We start from the raw sequence: 14,099 nt of genomic DNA on the forward strand, positions 1-14,099 counted from the left end.
GGAATCATATTAGAAAATATCAGAGAAACCAAGATGGCGGCATAGGTAAACACCCGAGATTGCTGCCTTGCACAACCATTTCAAAAATACAACTAAAAGACAAAACGGACATCATCCAAAACTACAGGAAGGCTGGCTGAGTGGAAATTCTACAACTAGAAGGAAAGAGAAAAGCACACTGAGACTCAGAGGAGGTGCGGTGCGGAAGTAAAATACAAAGGTGCGGAGGTGGATGTGGAGAGGGCTGGCAGCTGAGGACACAATTGTCTTTTTCAATCGGGAGGGAGTCTCAGGCTCTGAGCTCCAGCTCTGAGCAAGTCTCTGGGGACCCAGACTCATACGGGAGAAACAGGACTGTCTGGCATCAGTCGGAACTCGAGGGCAGCTTTCTCTTGGAGGCACTCACAGCGATTGCCGGGGCCTCTGAGAGCAGGACTGAGAGCAGCCATACTGCTCGCTCCGCCCGCCCTGTTGATCCCTTGGGACCCTGACCCGCCCAAGCCATGCACGGAGGCTTTTGCATATGAAAGGCCCGGCCCTCTGTAATCTGAAAATTACTTAACAAACTGCAGCTGCCCCAAGGCCCCAGGGCAACTTGCATTGCTTTACAGCTGGCTTCTGCTGGGTAGCCTCAGGCAGAGGCTAAATTAGCACCTCCTTAGATCCAAGAGCCAGTGTACCCAGTGGTCAGAGTGGGACCATCCAATTACAACTACTCAGAACTATAAGGGACACACTCAGGGGGCAGACTCAGTGAGCACCAAAGCCCCACTGAAGCAAGTCTTGCCCCATAAGGGTGTCTTCAGCACAGAAGTTCTCCCACAGTAGATACAGCTGATTCTCACAGCCAATTGGCCTGGAGGTCAAATCCTCCCAGTGTTACCTACAACAATCAAGGCTTAACTACAACAAGAATGTGCACAAAGCCCACAAGGGGGTGCACCAAGAGGGTCTATCTCAGGTAATTGGGGAGGCTGAGCCACTGGGACCTATAAGACACTTAGCACAGAAAGCCACTCTATCGACACAGCGAAGCATAAAAAATGCCGAGACAAAGAAACAGGACACAAATGACAGACATGGAGGAAAGCAAACTACTGGATTTAGAGTTCAAAACCACACTTTTAAGGTTTTTCAAGAATTTTCTAGAAACCTCTGATAAACTCAATGGACCCTCAAGAAATCTAGTGAGACCCTCGATGTTGTGATAAAAGACCAACTAGAAATTAAGCATACACTGACTGAAATAAAGAATATTATACAGACTCCCAACAACAGACCAGAGGAGCGCAAGAATCAAGTCAAAGATTTGAAATACGAAGAAGCAAAAAACACCCAACCGGAAAAGCAAAATGAAAAAAGAATACGAAAATAGTGTAAGGAGCCTCTGGGACAACTTAAAGCGTACCAACATACGAATTATAGGGGTGCCAGAAGAAGAGAGAGAGCAAGATATTGAAAACCTATTTTAAGAAATAATGACAGAAAACTTCCCCTACCTGGTGAAAGAAATAGACTTACAAGTCCAGGAAGCACAGAGAACCCCAAACAAAAGGAATCCAAAGAGGACCACACCAAGACACATAATAATTAAAATGCCAAGAGCAAAAGACAAAGAGAGAATCTTAAAAGCAGCAAGAGAAAGAAAGTCAGTTACCTACAAGGGAGTACCCATATGACTGTCAGCTGATTTCTCAACAGAAACTTTGCAGGCCAGAAGGGAGTGGCCAGAAATATTCAAAGTGATGAATACCAAGAACCTACAACCAAGATTACTTTATCCAGCAAAGCTATCATTCAGAATTGAAGGTCAGATAAAGAGCTTCACAGATAAGAAAAAGCTAAAGGAGTTCATCACCACCAAACCAGTATTATATGAAATGCTGAAAGGTATCCCTTAAGAAGAGGAAGAGGAAGAAAAAGGTAAAGATACAAATTATGAACAACAAATACACATCTATCAACAAGTGAATCTAAAAATCAAGTGAATAAATAATCTGATGAACAGAATGAACTGGTGATTATAATAGAATCAGGGACATAGAAAGGGAATGGACTGACAATTCTTGGGGGGAAAGGGGTGTGGGGGATGCAGGAAGAGATTGGACAAAAATCGTACACCTATGGATGAGGACAGTGGGTAGGGAGTGAGGGCGGAGGGTGGGGTGGGAACTAGGTGGAGGGGAGTTATGGGGGAAAAAAGAGGAACAAATGTAATAATCTGAACAATAAAGATTTAATTAAAAAAAGAAATATCAGTTGTGTTTTTGTGTTACCTCTTTCTTTTCAGTTTCTATGAAAGTAAAAACATATATCTACGAATATCTAACACTTAATTGAGCAACTACTATATTCCTAGCACTGTGCTAACCATATTTCATGGAAAATTTTATTTAAATCTCACAATAAATGCTCAATGTGATAAAGAATCTATGAACAGACAAATCCCTGATCTATTTATTCAACGAAAAATGAGTGCCTACTGAGTGAAAGGTGTCCTACTCAATGATAACAAGCCCTGCCCTCATGGAGCTATAAATAGTGAGGCTAAAAATTCAAATAGCCATTTAATTTCAATATAGAGAAGTTCTAAAGAAAAAGGCAGAATGACCTGAGGCAAAAGTTTAAGAGGGGACTTGATGCCATCTTATGGAGGTCATCCCTTGAAAAAGTGGCATTGAATCTGAGATAAAAATGCTGGATAAGAATTTTCCCCTTGAAGCTTTTTTTTCCTCCCTGGCTGCCTGAAGACCAACCTTCATCATGAATGACACAGTAACCATCCGGACCAGGAAGTTCATGACCAACAGACTACTTCAGCGGAAGAAAATGGTCATTGATGTCCTTCACCCTGGGAAGGCAACAGTACCCAAGACAGAAATCCGGGAAAAACTAGCCAAAATGTATAAGACCACACCTGATGTCATCTTTGTGTTTGGATTCAGAACCCACTTTGGTGGTGGCAAGACCACTGGCTTTGGTATGATTTATGATTCCTTGGATTACGCAAAGAAAAATGAACCCAAACACAGACTTGCAAGACATGGCCTATATGAGAAGAAGAAGACCTCAAGAAAACAGAGAAAGGAACGCAAGAACAGAATGAAGAAAGTCAGGGGGACTGCAAAGGCCAACGTTGGTGCTGGCAAAAAGAAGGAGTAAAGATTCTTCGGTGACTTTATCTGTGATGGTTGTGCAGATTTTTCATGAGAGGATTAATAAACTATAAACTTTTATGTGAAAAAAAAAAAAGAATTTACCCCTTGAAAACAGGAAGAAACACATTCTAAGCCATGGCAAAAACATGTGCAAATATCTTCAGGGAAGAAGCTTAGCACTTCTGAGAAACTAGAAGTGTTGTGGGTGGGCTGTGGCAAGCAGAGGGGAAGGTGGAGATTTGGGGAGTTGCCAAATCATGAGAGGCCTTGCCAATTATGAAGAATGCTGAATGTCATACCAATCAGAATTTGGAGCAACTGAAGTATTTTAAGCAGTATTCCATTGTTTTCCTGCTGTTTTAAATACTTTTCAGTTATGGACTAAGCTCTCTGACTAGCCTCAAAGAAAGAAAGACTTTTGGTCTTCTCACAGAGGCTATAAACTAATTGCTGGAGAGCCAAGTATGGCCTACTTGTTGGTTTGGTTCCCAATGCATTGGCTCACTTTTAAAAGTTTGAATTAGTAGTTAGATAACATCTGGATTTCTAGAAAAGGAGAATATAAGGCAATGCTAAGTGGGCATTTCTCATGAGATCAATCTGTAGACCTAAAAGGCAGTCATATTTAAATGCTACTTTCATTCTCCAGACTTCATAGAACTTCATGTTTATCATAAAGCTACCAGTATTATATCACAGAGTCTCATAGAGACTTACATTACTGTCTGGTCTTTGTAGATAGTTGAGTTTGCAGAGCCTGCCATAACATCCATTAGCACAGACTCCTGTGTCTTTGAGTAATTTAGCTTCTGAACTAAATGAGAGATGTATTATAGATAAAGTTTGACAGGCCTTCCTGGGAGGATAATTCGGAGCAGTTAACCTCTTAGGTTTTTGATTCAGATGCACCTGGGTTCTGTAAGAAGCCACAACCTGCGGACCAGAACCACTTGTCTTCTCAGCCAGGCACTCTGTTCCCATCTAGGTATTTGACACTCCTTTTCATCAAGTTGTTAATGCCTTCCAAGCGTGCACCCTTGCTGTTCCCTCTCCTCTAAAGATCTTTGCCACATTCTCCTATTAATCCCTCAAGATCTAGTTGAAATGTTACATATTCCTGACCTCTGTCCAGATTCCTCTATGCTCTTGTAGTATTTGAGATATTCTTCCATCATGAACATATTATATCGTATCATAATTATTTCTTGCCCTGCTGGATTGTGGCTATGTTTACAAAGCAGAGAAAATGAATGAATGAATGTGCTTGTTTTGGAAGATGTTTTTAGTTATTTTTATAATTGAAAGCTTACTATTTCAGGACTATGATAGGAAAAGAAGGAAGAGAAATGAATATTCTGGGAATAGAATCTCCTTACTAGAAGGCGATTATAAGGGAAATGAGAGCAAATGTATTAAAATCTTGAAAGGGCCTGGAGGGATGAGGGCAAACGTGAGAAATTAGAGCAGTCATCCAGGTGGAGCAAGGGAATGTCTGCTTGTGAAGAAGCTTGCCAGTGATATGTTTGCACAATTGGCCCAAAGCAGAACTCAACAGGAACCTGGAAGCTGCAGCAAGTGAGAACTGGATGAGAGATAAGATGAGCAACACAAGAAGCCAGGGCCATGGACCTTACCAGCAATATGCTGAGGTCTGGAAGCAGAAAAGGAAAATCAGACTGGATCCTAGGATACAGATGGATAAAGTTGTACACCTGAGAGTTGTATAAGGAGCAAAGATTAGGAGACAAGGTTCAATGATGACTTAAGATTTTGAAATAGAATCCAGGTTCCTAAATTGCGGGACCTCAATTACTATAAAATGTCTTTAATTGTATAAAAGTTCTATGGTAAGAAAGTCATATTAACAATAGGAAGTTGGGGAAAGGGAAATTAGATTTAAACATCTATTTTAAGGAAAGTGTTATAGGCTTTCTTATTTTAAAACCACTGAAAACATATAGTAGAATTAAATGTTGTTTGGGGCCTTTTAGGCTGAAGTGAGATGATTACCATAACATCTCCTCTGTGTATTATTCTATAATATTTACAAAATATGTTGACATATATTACTAGCATTAGTACATCCTCATATAACCGGAACATTTGATGGTGTTACTTGGGTTGTTTTGCATCCTGTTAACAATAAAAACAAGGCACAGTATGCACAGACACACATCCACACACGTATTTTCCTAATCCCACTCACTTGATTTTTGTCATGCAACTTTTTAGCTTATTTTAATCTGTTCCATTTTGTAGACCTTTAAAACTCTCTGGAAATCCTTTCTGGAACAAAGTATTGCTACAAATATACAAGTGCCATTCAACATTGTGCGGTTTATCTTCTGGAAGCTTGTGATTATGTTAGCTATCCATAGATTTACAAAGAAAATGATGGCAGCCTTTAAAAGGTTTATGAAAGATCCCTTTTCCAGTTAAACTCCATTTCTTATCTGAAGATGCCACATGTTATAATAATCACTTATGAAATTTAAAATACTAGGAAATGTTAACAGCCCCAAATTTGTAAATATACATGTGCACACGAACTTTTGAACATGTTTGAAATTATGCCCACAGATCCCACCCTTGAAAATGATTCCACCACATATTTCTTGGGTCTGGTTGCTCTAAATCAGTGGTTCTCAACCTTCTGGCCCTTTAGATACAGTTCCTCATGTTGTGACCCAACCATAAAATTATTTTCGTTGCTACTTCATAACTGTAATGTTGCTACTGTTATGAATTGTAATGTAAATATCTGATATGCAGGATGGTCTTAGGCGACCCCTGTGAAAGGGTTGTTCGACCGCCAAAGGGGTCGCGCCCCACAGGTTGAGAACCGCTGCTCTACATCATTATATGAAGCAAATATGACTCTTATTCTTTATCTCAGTTTCAGGGCACAAGGAAGAGAGAGCAGGAAACATCCCTTGAACCCTTCACCTTTAGTAAAGTCCCAGTGCATCTCCTTCAAGGGTATGACTGACTCAATTGCTAGTCTAAGCGAGAGTTATAAATAATTTTAAACTATCTTCACTTCAATGAGTTTATATCACCTGATAAGTCACGCAATGCAAATCAATAAGATATACCCAAATGAACCCAAATGCTGGATCATACCACCCATCTAAACAGGCTGGGAATCTAGACCAAACTGTCAAATCTAGAATTAAAAAAAAAAAAAACAGAGCATTGCAAAGTTGCAGAGATATTTAGGATATATAAACTAGATTAAGAAATCAAACAACGTATGATCCTTACTAAAACCTGAAATTGAAAAACAGTACCATCTTCCTTGGCACAACATGGTTTTCAAATCTATATGACATCGCTTGGCTACATTTTCAGTCAGCATAATTTTGGCTTCCATTCTTATGTGGATAACAGCCAAACTCATCTGTCTTCTATATCCAATCCGAGCATCTTTGTTTAGTTCCTGTTTTAAATAGCCTGAAACATTACTGCAAAGAAAGAGATTTTCCTGAGCAATTTGAGGTATCTTTGTCAAATCATATCATTATATTCTAAAGCTTTGTTTTCAATTCAGTGGCTTAAAGATTGTAGCTTTCTTTCTGTAACTTGCTTAGAGATTTCCATACCTCCTTCACCGGAAATTTCTTTGATTAATATCATTCTCTTTCTGCTATAATTTCTTTTGTGATTCATTGCCCTCTTTGATGAGTGAAAAAATGTAGGTGCTAGATTTCTCCGGAGGGCAATGTGTGTATTTCTATCTTTACTGCCACAAGTGCTTATAAAACTTCCCTTCTTACTTTTGTTTATAAAAACCTGAAAGATAGTTTTGCAGGTCTTGGGCCTGTTTGTTAGCAGATTGATTCCTCATCCTTCTGATCCCTGAAGGCTAATTTTCTTGGCTCCAATACTAGCTGACTTCTGGCTTGGGTCAGTCAGTGGGGAGTGAAGGTGAAAGGTGGCGGGCAGGGTGAGGGAGGAGGCAGCTGGAATAGCCCCTCCTTAAGCAGGTTCACTGAGAGCAGCTTGCCTCTTCTGTGACTCCAGCTGCCATCATCCAGGCCCATCATTGTTCCATTCTCTAACCTGAGAGGCTCCCAGACCAGTTTTCTCCACTTGATTCTCCAATCTGAGGATATTAGTAAGTCCCTGATGGTGTTAATTTCTAAATTACTGCATCCCTAATGTTACCAGTTATTTTTCTCAGCTATTTCATCACCTATGCAATTAATTTTCTAAATTAAGTTCTCTTCCTTGTAAACTATTGAAGTGGATTGTTTTTCTGGATAGACCCCCAAACATCAATTCTTAGTTAAATACAAATAGGAAGATTTTAAATTTAACAAATGTATCACTGGCACATGCAGAAGAGAATTTTTGAAGGCTGTGGTATAATCTGAATAAATCCAATAATAAATTTATAATAAAAGTTACTGTTTAGGATAATCCTACAATAAATTCCTAATAATGAGATTGCAATTCAGAAAGGGATTAATTAAAATGGGTATTTAGGACTACTTGAAACATTTAAAACTTATAAGGAAAAAAAAATCAAGCCCTCTGTAAGATCATCTTATATAGTATATAAAAACTTATTTACCTTTTCTAACTTATGAATACTTTTTTTGGCTAATCCTCATGGAGGATATTTTTTCCATTAATTTTTAGAAAGAGTGGAAGGAAGGAGGAAAGAGAGATAAGAGAGAAAGAAAGATGAGAGAGAGAGAGAGAGAGAGAGAGAGAGAGAGAGAGAGAGAGAGAGAGATCCATGTGAGAGAAACTCATTGATTGGTTGCCTCCCGTACACATCCAACTGGGGCTAGGATTGAACCTACAACTCAGGTACATGCTCTTGACAGGGAATGGAACCTGTGACCCTTGGGTGCATGGGTGATGCTCTAACCACTGAGAACACCAGCCAGAGCTGAAGGCATTTTTTATGTCCAAACATTTTCCTATGAATTTTCTTTATCCCAGGAATAAAACCTCAATTGAATGGATATAAAGCATAAACAATGACAATGAGTTATATTCTAACTATAGTTAGATCTAAACTGATATATATGTAAAAAAATAAAAATATGCAAATGCTAAAAATGCCTACACCTTATTAAATCAAATAATTATTAATAAAATAACTGAGTCAAGTTCCAAAAATAATAATTTGCTATTTTCCTAACTTGGCTCCAAATAATAATTATTATATCCCAAAATATATTTTTGTCTTTTGGGATATACCTAAGAATATGATGTGTTAACTAGAATTATTTTAAAATAATTTAGTCTCTCCACCTGCCCTGAAAAGTAAAGCCTTTGTTTTTACTTTTGTATATGTCTTACCCAGAGGATCATCTATCAATATGCCATACATTTTTGTCAACTCTTATATATGATTCTTGCATGTCATTTATATGTATATACAGTCACATTCAGAAAAAAATTGTTTCAGAAGGTAACCCTTATCTGATCTTTAACATAAAAGAGATAACATTCAAACACACCAACATAACATGTAACAGCAAAGTAGAGAATAGTCAGTTGCTTGCATGACTCTCTCCTGTTCACAATCAACATGTTCACAGTACCCTGAAATCAACGCGAACTGGCGGAGGGAGAGTGGCTGAGGTATTGATTTACACAAAGCAGACTTGATCAAAACATGTTGGTGTGACCTTCTTAGTTCCTATCACTATTTAAAGCTTTGGGGAGCACATGAAAATGATTTTAGCTGCCTAGTTTCCAAATGATCTTCTTTATGTAACTTTGTTCTACTGATGTGGTCTGGGTTAAGGTCTTGATGCAGAAAGTTTCCTATGTTGTCACTGCACTGAAGAGTGGCAGAACCTAATTAAGCTGCTCTTAGAAGCCACCCTGGTCACTCATTACTCTGCAAACCATAAGCTGAGTTGGACATATATAATCATATTTCTGTCAAACTGGCATATTGTCAACAATAATATAACTACTTTACCAAATGATGTGTAAACCAAAAACATTCAAAAACTAATATCTCTTTTATAACATTTGTTTTTATGCCAGTAAAAGTTGCCTGACTAGTGACCTCTCTTCCATATGAAGAATGAAGTGCAGGCACCAGGATCTTCTCATCCCATCATGCAACCTTCTCATCTTCACACTTCTCCATCCCTTCTATGCTTCTAGGTTTGTGACAGTAATCCTTCTCAGGTTTGAATCTCTGTGTTGTTTCTTGAACTTGAATGTGCATACAAATCACCTGGGGGTTTTGTGAAAGTTCATGCTCTGCTCCAGTAGGTCTGGTGAATGACCTGACATGGTACAGCTTTAACATGCTCCCAGATATTGACCATGTGCGGTCTTTAGAGCATATTTTGAATAATAGTAATTATATTTCTTGTCTCTCTTCCCTGTAAACTATATGCTCCTTGAAGATAAGAACTGTGTCTTGCTTAGCTCTGGGTTCACAGTAACACAGTAAATATATTTTAATGACACATTTTTTTACATAAATGTTCTCATCATTTTCTGTCCCCCCGGGAAAGTACAGTGTCGGTTTCCTACAAATGCAGAGTGAGAACTTCAAAAACAAATGTAAGATAGCGTATATCAAACATAGTAGACATATATATATATACATATATATATATATATATATATATATATATATATATGTAAGATAGCGTATATCAAACATAGTAGACCATATATAAAACAATGGTATTGGAATTCCTGTGGAAGATTTTTACCTGAATGCTTTATCCATAAACACTAGTATTATAAAGATATACTGCAATGAAAAGTAAATAAGTATAAAATGTCTTGTCTTAGAGGGAAGGAACATATAATTGGCAAAATGCTGAAGCATTAATCATTTTAGCTGTATATGCCACTATATTTTAAGACTATAGAATGGATTCCTATGAAATATAAAGGATTATAGAATTAATAAATGTACCTCAACCAGTATAATATTTTGCCTAGTTTTGAATCTAGAATAGCAAAACAGAATTAACTCAAACCTTTAGGGAAACCAAAGTCCTGTTATCACAATGTTTAGTGACAGGGTGAAGGAGCTAAGAATAGTCAGATTTATTGATTACTTAATCAATTTCTAAATTCTTTTGACTTCATGTGCAGAAGACAACATCTGTATTAATGTTTTATGTGGAAGGTGGTTCCAGAGTGTCCTGTCAATTGAGGCACAACATGATGAGTGTACACACATCCTCACTATTTTTCTTTTCTGCTTCTCTTTCCCCAGATAGACTTGTAGTAAATCCCAAAGCTCATTGAAGCCAAATTGATAAAAAAGAATTCTGAGAACTACACACCCCTGTGGCCCTTTAGTACTTCCTGATTATTCTGATTCATTCTCCCTCTCCCTTACCCTCTCTCTGCCTTAGCCAAAAAAAAAGAGGTAATTGCTACTACAGGCTGCAAGTGCTACTACAGGCTACAAGGCCCTCCTCAAAAGGAGGTAGAAGGAGGATAGTAAACATTCAGAGAGTGGCAAGTCTCCTTGTGCCTGGTAGTATGAAGTTGAATTGTTTCTATTGGAAAGTTGTTTTATAAAATGCTAAGCTTTTTTGGATGTTGATGACTGAAATTCAACAGCTCATATGTACCGTTGAATACTCTGACAGCATGAAAAAATTTACTGGCTCCTGGGTATTTTATCTTAATGTACCTACAAGTGCCACATATATTACAATTTCTTCATGCTTAAAAGGTTTTTCATTGTCGTATAAGAGTGTCATGTGTTTTCACCCCATGACTTCCTCATTGGGGCTGTCTCCCCCTTCATTGAAATAATTTGTTTTCAGAATAAGCCCCAATCACTGTATGCGGCAATATCTTCATGTTTTTAAAAGTGATAAATTATTTTTTATCAATTATATTTACAAAATGAAATTATTTACTTCAAATAAAAACATAATATATCTGTACTATTACCAATTCATATTTTTTAAAATAAAATGAATAAGATAAAACTTAGAACCATAAACTATATTATTCATATTTGGAATAATATGATATTCATAAACACAATAAGAATCACTATCCATATATGTATATCATAATGCTATTAATATATTAATTTCTCAATATTTGATAATGACAAAAATGAAGAACGTCCATATCCCATTGATATTACTCATTAAATTCTTCAATTTTTCTTTCTCCCAATCCAAACTTTATAGTAAAGTGAGTAATTTCTGGGATATGTAGTTAATAAAATCAAGTAAAATCCCTTCAGAATTATCTTGTCATCATTTTTTAGAATTTGATAACACAACTTTTACTTAAGGATCAAGTAATAAAGCTCACAGACATAAGAACTGAAGTATTCTAAGAGTTTATATTGTATCAAGTTAAACTAAAAATCTCAAACATTTCCAAGATCACCTCAGAGAAATAAAAGGGATTTAATAGCCAGGAAATCCTATCCTATAACATCCTAAAAAAGAAATGGCTATTCAAATTAAAGATTGGATTGCTGCTTTTCCCCTTCAATTGTCTGAATAGGTTTTATTTATAAAAACACTGCTCACATAGCAATATACATTTTATGTATTCAAGAATATTTATGAAAAAAGGTAATTAGCATTTGACAATTCCGGAAAAGAACAACAAACAACGCTTATAATGTGAACACAACATGAACTTTATTTCATTCACAATATGTTTTACAATGCAAACAATTGTATCTGCAATATTTAGGCACAAAGGAGTGTTGTTAAATGTCTTCTTTCTGATAGTACAGATGACTTTAAAGAACTTCTATAGTAAAATATTTTATAGGTTATTATAAGTTACGAGAACTACAGCAGACATGTGGAGAACATTCTAATGAAGAAAAATCTCAAATTTTTCTGGGTGAGTTGTGGTGAATATGCCCTCTTGCTGTGAATCATTTTGCTAAGAAATTGACAGAGAATTAATTTTCTAAGATGAAAGTGGAGAAGAAAGAGGTATGTTTGTCAAAATTAGGCAAATATGGAAATGAAAATTTTAGGATATTATACTGCCAAATTTGGATCCGGAACTATTCAAAAGAGTAACTTCTATAAGAAGTTACCAGGGCATTATCTTTCAATATTCCTAGCTGACTTATTCTCTATTGCTGTGACTATTCATACAGTCATACATCTAGTAATTTATTTAAGAATCTGGACTGGAATATAGCAGTATAGAAAGTCTTGGGATGCTTCCTGTGTTCAAATGCTATACATCAATACTCATTTTATAACTTTCACTGTAACTTAGTGAGTGCTATATTATTATTATTATTATTATTATTATTACTAGTTTAACCTGTTGGGGAGTCTAAAAAAGGGAACCTGAATGAAGAAAGAAGTGGGAAAGAACCTTCTAACATTTAATTCAACTAAATGGCTCTTCTTTCTCAATTGGAGCATCTAGTGAACAGTATCCTCATATCTTATTTTCTATATTAAACCACAAGATTTATTAGATAAGTATGGTTGAATAATCTGAACTGGTCCTATAACTTTTTAATTAAATTTCTCTCTGCTTCTATCAGCTTACAGCTGTTTAGTTCTTTTGTAAACAGGGAAGGCGAGGCACTCTTGCACAGATCTTTTTAGCATATGAAACATATTGACATGAATATAACATATGTGCCAAAGCAATATTATTCAGTTAACATTTCAACGAAATGCAACATAAAATTTTAAATTACATTTTTCTGCATGTGTTTGATTCTTGTTTACTGTATCTGATCCAGAAAAAAGACTCTTATTATGAAAAGCCACCTCTAATATCTTTTCATTTTAGTATCATTAGAAAAGAATGGTTTTAACTAGTCATTTACCTCCCAATTGCTCTAAAGTCATGAGGTATCAACAAAGCAATTTTAGTTGATCAGGGCTTTGGATTTATATGACAGATGTCCAGGAGAAGGGCACAGATAGACATAGGTATGTCAAACACAGAAAGCAGGGTCACTTTGATTATTGGAGCAGCAAGGGTTTGCTACTCTGGTTGAAGCACATCACCTGAGCAAATCCATCTCATCTTATCACCTTAGTTTCTCCAAATACAGGGCACCAGCTCTCTGTCTTTTTTGGGTACAGTGGTGTATTGACTACTTGCTCTTTACAATATAAAGGGCACACTATGTAGTACGTTAAATTATATTTTTTTAATTTTTTCATCTTATTTTCCAAATCCCTATTAATGACATTTTTATGATTTAAAATTGATCTTTTGTCCTCAGGAAAAGAAGTACCTTCTACTAAAATATTTTAGAGATGTATTTTGCCTTTTATTCATGATGTACGTGTGTAGGATTGTCAATGCTTTAGCTGAAATGTAGTGTTACACTTATGTTTGTAATTTCACAGCAATTGGATATTCCACTAGAACTTGATTTTCTAACACTATAAATAACTGCAAATGTCTTAATTCCTACTCAAACAATATGTCCTTTATTACTACAATACTCTAAACAAGTAAATATCACAGAGTAGAACATAGAAGAGTCTTTGTAAGTGGAACAGAACCTAGATGTCAAAAGTAGGCAGCCTTTTTCCCAAAATTGTTCGTATCAATTTTCAAATGTTGGATACAAACTGAATGAGGAAGAAAAACTAGATAGGAGCAAGGAGTATGTATTATGTCAACTGCATATGAAATTTCAGATTATGATCCATGTCATTTTCACATGCCAAAGCAAACTATGATTCATATGCATATCCTCTGTACAATAATATTTTTACTTTTCTTGCCTTACCTAAAAGGTTAAGATATATATAGAAAGATAGATAGATATGCATATAGATATAGATATATTGCAATCTGACCCAAGCAAAGAGGAGGGGTGAGGAACTGATACCAGCTACTAGTAAGCACTTGATTCCCTAGGAAGGGGAGGTAAATGGTTTCTTTATACACAAAAGAACTGAAGGGGAGGCATGAGGATATTAGATATTTTGCAATATGCTGTAAAAGCTCCCATAGTAA

General features: G+C 36.4%; 1 pseudogene; it reads left to right on the forward strand.

Moving 5' to 3' along the window:
• The first annotated feature begins 2,727 nt into the window (after positions 1–2,727).
• On the forward strand, positions 2,728–3,236 carry LOC102437048 (annotated as a pseudogene).
• Positions 3,237–14,099: the final 10,863 nt, after the last annotated feature.

Source organism: Myotis lucifugus, unplaced genomic scaffold, assembly GCF_000147115.1.
Source record: "Myotis lucifugus unplaced genomic scaffold, Myoluc2.0 scaffold_22, whole genome shotgun sequence".
Taxonomy (NCBI): domain Eukaryota; kingdom Metazoa; phylum Chordata; class Mammalia; order Chiroptera; family Vespertilionidae; genus Myotis; species Myotis lucifugus.